The sequence below is a fragment of the Pinus tabuliformis genome, chromosome 8 (genome assembly GCF_031772625.1).
Source record: "Pinus tabuliformis cultivar Carrire ecotype Pingquan chromosome 8, CPIR1, whole genome shotgun sequence".
Lineage (NCBI taxonomy): Eukaryota > Viridiplantae > Streptophyta > Pinopsida > Pinales > Pinaceae > Pinus > Pinus tabuliformis.
In genome coordinates, this window is record NC_142294.1 from 1,856,143,494 (window position 1) to 1,856,151,993 (window position 8,500).

An 8,500-nucleotide genomic window follows, 5' to 3' on the forward strand; every position below is an offset into this window, starting at 1 on the left:
GAGAAATCTTTCCACCAATTCTTTAAAGTGCCAGTAATGTTGGATTCGTCTTGGTCAGTTTGCCTGAAGATTGAGGCTACCCAATTCCACAAGGTAGAGGTGAATGAGCAGATGTTGAGTAGATGATCCATCGTTTCTTCTTGTAGACCACACAACTGGCATCTAGATGGACCAACTAGAACTATTTTCTGAAGATTCTCCCAAGTTATAATTTTTTTATGATGCACCAACCACATGAATAGTTTAATTTTCATCCAATGCGAGTTTTGCCATAGGTCCTTACATAATTTTTCAAGGTTTGGAAAGTCAAGCCCAATGGCAATTCTTTTGGCTTCTTTGAGGTTGAAGTTGCCTTCATTGTTTCTTCCCCATCTTAGTTGGTCAGACAATGTAGATGTTAATATCTTTCTTTGCTCCAAGATGACTGCAAGAGTTTCTGCTTGGGCTTTCAAAGGGTTTTCTTCACTGTATCCCAAGTTCTTCCATGTTCTCCATTTATCCTTGTATCTTGTTTGATCCCAGAAATCCCTGACCCTGAGTAACCCTTTATTATCCATGTCATCCTTAAGATTGGCTAATTCTTCTCTACACAGGATAAGTTCCTATTGTCGGTTATCCCCCCAAAACCATGCTAGGTTTCCATCTTTGATCTCCCAGAAACTGTGCTTCTGAACTATGGCTCTATTCTCCCAAGCACTGTTCCAAATGTGGGAGCCTGTAATGTGCCCAGACATCCGAATATGATCCCTTTCTTGCCAATTGTTTGCATACTTCTGTTTCCAAAGCTTGGCCCATGGGGTCGCTGACTCCTTTAGCCATCTTCACCAAAGTTTTTCCCCCAAGACTTTGCTAAGGGTTTCAGGGTCATGAAGTCCCAAATCCCCATGGTTCTTAGGTTTACATAGCTTTTCCCAAGCTACCAAAGCCCATTTCTTTTTCTCTTCCCCTTTGCCCCAAAGAAAATCTCTTTGAATATTTCTGATTAGTTACAAAACTCCTTTCGGAGCAGGAAGAGCTGAGACATGAAGGTGGGAATAATTTGTAAGACAACCTTTGTAAGCACTCATCTTCTAGCTAAATTTAGAGACCTGCTTGTGCATTTCCTGATTTTATCCTGCAGTCTGTTACTCACTAGCTCCAAAACTTCCTTGCTCAGAGATTTATCAGTGAGAGGTATTCCTAGATTTTTGGATGGTAGATGATCTCTTTGAAAGCCGAGAATTCTGGAGAGGTTTCTCTGAACAACAATGTTAGTGTTAAAAAAGAAAAATTCTGATTTGTTGAGGCTTACCTCTGTACCAGCGGCCATAGCAAAGTCGTTCAGGATTTGTTTGAACGCTTTAGCTTCCTTGACCGTGGGTGTACCCTACAGCATAATGTCATCCACAAATTGTTGATGAGTCCAAGCGTCCCCATTCGGGGTGAGTTTGAGACCCTCAATTCGTCCTTCTATGTTGGTGGATTTAATGGCTCTGCCTAATCCTTCCATCATAAGAATAAAGAGGAAGGGGGAGAGTGGATCTCCCTGTTGGAGGCCTCTCGAAGGCCTAAAGGTTCTGGATGGAGAACCATTAAGTAGGATTGAGAAATTAGCTGTAGTAACGAGGGCCATTATCCATCTTATCTAGTTGTGGTCGAAGCCATATGCTATTAGTACTTCCCTTATGTACGACTAGTTAAGCTTGTCATAAGCTTTCGCTAGGTCAAGCTATATGATCATCCTCGCTTGCTTATTGCTCTTCAGAGAATGAACCATGTCGTGAGCTTGAATTATGTTGTTTAAAATTTGTCTTCCTTCCACATAACCAGTTTGCTCCTCAGACACAAGCGTTGGAAGTAGGGGCTTGAGTCTGTTTGCAATTACTTTGGAAATAATTTTGTACACCACATTGCATAAAGTAATGGGTCTGAATCTGTCTGGTGTCATAGCTTTTTCCTCCTTTGGAATCAAATCTATGAAAGAAGTATTAAGCACCCTCAAAACGGTTTTGGATCTGCTAGAGTCCTCCACAACTTCAAGGATATCTTGTTTGACTGTCTCCCAGCATGCTTTAAAGAAGTCAACATTGAACCCATCCGGTCCTGGAGCTTTCCCATTTTGCATTTCTTTAATAACTTCAGAAAATTCCTCTTCAGTCACTGGCCTATTAAGATTGAAATTGTCTTCCCTGGTTACAAGCTTTGGAATATACTTTGTGAATTTGTTGATAAATTGTGATTTGTTTACGAGTGGCTCCTCTGCAATGCTTTGGAAATGTTGTACCAGAGCACATTCCATTTCTTTGTGGGTGCTGAGCTCTTTCCCTTGAGTGTCTCTGAGCTTTGAAATCCTATTATGTGCCCTGTGATCCAAGGTTGACTTGTGAAAAAACTTGGTGTTTTGGTCCCCTTCTTTAAGCCATTGCACTCTCGATTTTTGCCTCCAGAAGATCTCCTCTTGCTGGCATCTGTCATCCCATTCCTGTTGTAGAGTGTCAACTTGCTTTTTTCTTTCCTCTGTAAAGCCATCTGTGATAAGGATCTGATTAATTCCTTGTAGTTTCTGTTCAACCTCTCTTTTAGCTTTGAAAATGTTGCCAAACTCCTTTTTGTTCCATTCTTTAAGCCTGAGTTTGATGTGTTTCAGTCTCTGTTGTAGGAGAAACATCTTAGTGCCTTGAACAGGCAGTTCTTCCATCCACCATTTACCAATATTACTAAAGAAGTCAGGGTGAGAGAGCTAGAAATTTTCAAACCTGAAAGGTCTATTCCTCGGAGCCTATGAACGAAGCTTCAAGTTGGATAGGCCAATGATCTGAGCCTCCAAAAGGAAGGATTAATGTGAGTCAGGGCCAGTGAGAAAGAGGTCCTCCGAGATTATAAATCTATGTAGTTTAAAGGCAACTTGAGAAGCCCCTCCCCTCTTATTGTTCCATGTGAAAGTACCCATTATTGTCTATGTATCCACTAGCCTCATGTTAATTAGGAAGTTCTGGAAGGCAATGGAGTCTTTACCTAGTGTTCTGGTCCCGCCTTTTTTTTCTATAAGAGATCTTATCATATTAAAATACCCTCCTAGAATCCAGGGCATAATAGGATGTCTCCCTCTCAACTCCTCCAGTGAGGTGAGAAGCCTGAATTTTTCTTCTAGTTTTTGAGGACCATAGACATTTGTGATCATATATATTTCCTTATCACCCAAAGGTTGGATCACCATTGAAAGGTAGTTCCTGGATGCCTCAGCATCCAGAATTCCAAGCTTTTGGGGGTTCCAAAGAGTGAGAATACTGCCTGCCATGTTTTCTGCTTTAACTTCTAGATACTCATACTTAATGAGCCATTAATATGAATCTCTCTGATTTTATCTATTGAACATTTTGTCTCCTGGATAAACACCATGTCTGGTTTTTCTTCTTTTATTCTATTGCTAAGATTTCTTTGTTTCCTTTTGCTTCCTAGACCACTAATATTCTAGGTTGTGAGCTTCATTATGAAAGATTAGTAAATGAGTAACTAGTAAGATCATTCATCTTACCTGAGTTAATCATGAGTGTCCCACACTCTGTCAGTAGCTCATTTTGTCTTTTCCTTCCTCTTTTCATGCCTGGGTTCTTGGAAGTGTGTCCTGATGTTGCCTCCATCGTCTTAACCCCTCTGTTTTCCTGGCTGTCATGGTTTTTTTATTTATTTCAGAACCCTTTGCTTGAGATCTCCAGAGGAAGAGCTGTTAAAATCTGTCAAACTCCTCTTGTGGTAGAGAATCAACCCCTTTGGTGGTTCCCCGCTCCAAGAACTTTTCTAGATCGAGGTTCTCCCTCTCAAGAATCTCCTGTAGCTCATGGTACTCTATTCCCACTTCACTTGGGGTCATCTCATGGTCCCCGCCAAGTTCCATGGTGTTTAGCATATTTTCCTTTAGTTTGCAATTCTCCGGTACATCCTCCATGCTAGCATCTTTATCCTTCTCTGCAGGATTATCCTCCGATGCTTGGTTCATCACATTGGTCTCATCTTCTTCTTTTAAAATCTTGAAACTGTTATGACTTGGGTGTTTATCCTCACTAGTTTTCCTTTGGTACTTTTTTCCTCCTTTCCCTTTGCCTCCCATCTTGGTAAAGCCTTCGGGGTCTTTGCCTTTGTTGGTTTTGATATTGTCTTCTAGTTTGTTTAAAGGGAAATCTCTAATGAGGTGCCCATGCTCATGACATTTGCGGCATCTGAATGGGATATGTTCATAGTTCACCGCCTGCACCCATTCTTCATCATACATTTCTAGAATGATTTCATCCGAAAGTGCTCCTGATAGGTCCATTTCTACACATATGCGCGCAAAGGAGGTATATTTTCCTCACAAAGTTGCCTCTGAAATTTTTAAAAAATGACCTAATTTATTGCCTATGGCCTTTAAGGATTCAGGCAGCCAGTAATCTAAAGGTAGGGAGTAGAGTCGTATCCATACTGGTACTGATGTGAATGTTTCTCGTTCTGGGACAAAATTCATCACCCATGGTCGCATGTAGAGGCCAGCCGCCGCATAGAAGTATGGTCCTCCTTCGAACACTCTGTCTTTGTCCTCTAGGTTTGTGAATACCACTGTGAAGAAACCCTTGGACCCAAGGTGGAGGGTTATTTCCCCCTTAGGTTTCCATTGGTTTCTTATCCACACCTGCAATGCCTTCTCTGTTGGCCATATCCCCATAAATTTACATATAACTGCATATGTCACCATATGATCCCTGTGCTCTTGTAACGCCGGATTATTTAAAACAACTCGGGGTTTAATGGCTGACCTGGGTTTGCAGAGTCCTGTCACACTCCTGTTCTTAGCTTTCTGACTGCTGCTTTCTATTCTCTTCTCTCCTCTAACCTCCTCATGATTCTTTTCCTACTCATGAGAACTGTTGCTTTCCGGTTTCTCTGTGCTGATCCACTCCGTCCCTGCCTCCATTGGCTTTTTGAAGCAATTTGAGCCCGCTTCCTTGTTTCTGTTCGCCACTACGTGGTTGTAGGAGGGAGTATAACTCCCCCCTCCTCTCCCTTCCATGGTAACCAACAATCCCTTGTTGTTCCAAACCCTCGTTTTGTGTTTCCCCCGCAGCGCTCTCACACATCCCCTCTAGCCTCTAATAAAGGGACTCTCACCAATAAGAACCAAGATTTGTTTTATTATTATTATTTTAATATTATTAATAATTATTTTTATTATTTTTTTATATTAAAAATTATTTCCTAAATTTTAATTTGAATTAAAAGTATTATTATTTAAACTAAAAATCTATTCAAATTTTTATTATTATTATTTTAATATTATTAATAATAAAAAAAATTTAAATTATTTGTAGATTTTAATCTCGTCTAAAAATATTATTATTTAAATTAAAAAACACTTCAAAAATTTGAGATTTGTTCTTTTGTTTTTTCTTGAGATTTTATTAAAATAAATTTAAATTGGTAAAATGAAATAAAAATGTAATTCAATGAAAAAAAATTAGACCAAAAAAAAAATATTATACCATCAAATTTGACCTAATGCTCCTTCACACCACCATTTTTTTTTTTTGTTTCTGAATTTGTCTACTCCTATATTGATACAAAAATATTTTTACAAAGAGGCAGTGGCCTCGAGAAGTCTAGCCCAGAGATGCGGCATGCTCACATTACATAGCTGAACACTGACCAAAAAGACTTGCTGAAGACTGACCAGAAGAGCTTCTAGGACCATGACCATGACTAGTTCATAGAAACAGAATACGCCAATATCGAAACTGAAGACTGACCAGAGGTAATTCAAAGACCAAAACAGGTTGACTGGGCCCATACAAATAAACAGGGAAGCGCTGCCCAATTCAAAACTGAAATCTGACCCATTAAACAACTGTAACCGTAACTGAGACCCAAAGACATAGTCAAAAGAATGCCACCCACGCAGGGGAAACCGGAAATTTAACTTTAGAAAAAAGGTCTGAGCATGAGAACTGTAGAGCATATAATGACTATAAAACAGGAGGGAATTGAGCACCTTCGAGCAACAGAGAATCAAAAACCATTGAACACAGACCTGATTGAGCTTCATGAGAGGTGGAAGGCGACTCTTCAACGATGCGACACCCATATTTGTAGGGATCTTCATCCTCAGAGGGATGGCCCTCTTTGCCTGAAGAACTGCCACTAGTAGGGACGCTCGGACCAGCTTGAATGTTCATGTCCTGGTTTACAGTGCCACCAAGATCCTTACTCTGCTTGTTGTCAATCTGAGAAGTGCCATGCTTATCTTCCGCCCTCGTCTCCAAAGTCACCTCTGGTGTCACAGCAACCAGACTAGAAGTATCCTCTTGAAGCTTAATGGTGACTGAAGCTATGAAGGAGAAATTACTAAGTGTACAGGGGAACTGAAAACGAGCGGTGTGAGATTGAGAATTATGAGAGCGCGCTACTAAATTATGTTGCCCTTGACCCTGTCCACGACCACTCCTGGTAACGGGATAGCGGTCAGAGCAGAAGTCTGAGGAATAAGACGAGGAGTCCGAAGTAGAGGAGGAGGGCTGACGGATAACTCGCTCATGGGAACTTCCCCTCCTACAACGCATTCTCTGGTGCAATCTAGGCATAATGAAAAGAGCAGGAGGTGCTGAATAGGCAGCAGTACTGTGAAGGCAGGGGGGGGCTGAAAGGGGCCTAGCTTCAGCTCGCAGAGGAGCACTGGGAAAGATTGAGGATGAGCGACAACTGAATTTGCAAAATGGGCTTTGTGAAACATGAAATCCCGGCGATAAATCAACACAGCATTCCAGAGCACAACGTTTCCCTGTGCTGGTCTGAGAGCGAGGCTTTGCGGCAGCAAGGGAACAACACGAGCGCAGGGGAGGAGCATGAATGAATTCTTGGAGGGGCGCCATGATAGATGAACTTGCAGGCTGGTGTGGAGGGACGAGCTACATTAACGCAACATTGAAGATGTTAGCAGAAGACTTAAAGACTGGCATCACGCGAGGCCGGATGGCGGTGGTAATAAGCCACTCGCCAACCCACCAAGCCGCCCACGTACAGAACGCAATGTTACACACCCGCATCCGAGAACCTTCACACCACCATTAAAGGTAAAGCTGATTAATCATTGTCTATCAAATACCATATCTTCTCATCATCATTGCCTACAAATAATCCTGTGTGCATACAATTGCAGAGAGGAAAAACTTAGCCTTAAGAGTAAGATCTACACTTTCCATTCTGGGGAAATATACTTGTCATAGAACTGTTTCAACGCCCATCAAAGAGCTAATGTTTTTATTATCAAATGCATTTAATTGAACAAGAATTATTAAAATTGTAATTTAATTAAGGCTTGAGGTGATTTGACCCTTTTCAAAAAGCTTCTCTACAAATAAAAGAAGTTTTTTAGAGCCTTTTATTTCTAGGGGTGATTTCCTCCTTTTTATTGATAAGGTAGGATGAAACCAATATATACTTATAAATAGTCAAAATATTTCATATATAGAGTAAAGTGTTTATTTAATGATATTGATGTTTCCAAAAACCAAAAGCCTTCAAAAACGTTTCAGTTCACACAGAAAACATATAATATAATATTTTATTAATTTATTTGATGTTAAAATTTTAAATAAGTAATTATTTATTTTTATTTGTAAATTTGTCCTAATATATTTATCACAAATTTGTGTTCAATTTATATATACCACCAAAAACTAATTTTAAACAATAAGATGGAGATTTGGAAAAAAAAAAATACCATCTCAAAAACTCCATGTTTGCACAAGGCCAATTTTTTTTTTTTTCCGGGTATTTTAAGAAAATTTACAAATTAACTAAGAAAATAATGGAAATTCTAACACGATTATAGGAAAATCCATTGACTTTTTATTTTATTTTTTTTATCAAATTTCTACTCTCCTAACAAATTTACATAAATAACGCCCGCCTTTTTTCCCATGGAGCTTACGCAACCAGTATACTAAAACTAATGGAACCATTCCCAAACCTATGACAAGTCTACTAGGAGAAATTCCTTGTTTGGGCAAGTGAAGAATCACGCCAGTACTTAGGTTTCTCTACCGTAAAATATACCTTAGGGATTCTACGTTTCAAACCTTGGCGTGCTTGGAATGTGTCATGGTCCGATATCTTGGATATATGGATGGGTTTACGTAGAGGAAAAACAGAAAGTTACGGCTCGTCCAAGGGCATTTGGTCTAGTGGTATGATTCTCGCTTAGGGTGCGAGAGGTCCCGAGTTCAATTCTCGGAATGCCCCTTTGTATTTTCAGGTAATGCCCTGTTTTTTCATTCATTTTCAGGTAATGCCCTGTTGTTTCATTCATTTTCTGTAGAGAATTATAATTTTGTTCTCATTCGTTTTCTTTAGAGAAGTCTGATTTCATTCTCGCCGAGGGACGAGAGATATCGAGGTCAATTCAGGGAATGACGTTTTGTTTCAGTTATTCAATTTCCCGAAATGCCCCTTTGTTTCAGTTATTTAATTGTTTCGTTCTCGTTTAGAGGGGGAG

At 39.9% G+C, this 8,500-nt stretch overlaps 1 non-coding gene across 1 annotated transcript; it reads left to right on the forward strand.

Annotated features, from left to right (window-relative positions):
• Window positions 1-8,175: 8,175 nt before the first annotated feature.
• TRNAP-AGG (transfer RNA proline (anticodon AGG)) lies at window positions 8,176-8,247 on the forward strand. Its single transcript has one exon. It is a non-coding gene; the product is annotated as a tRNA-Pro (tRNA).
• The last annotated feature ends 253 nt before the right edge of the window (window positions 8,248-8,500 follow it).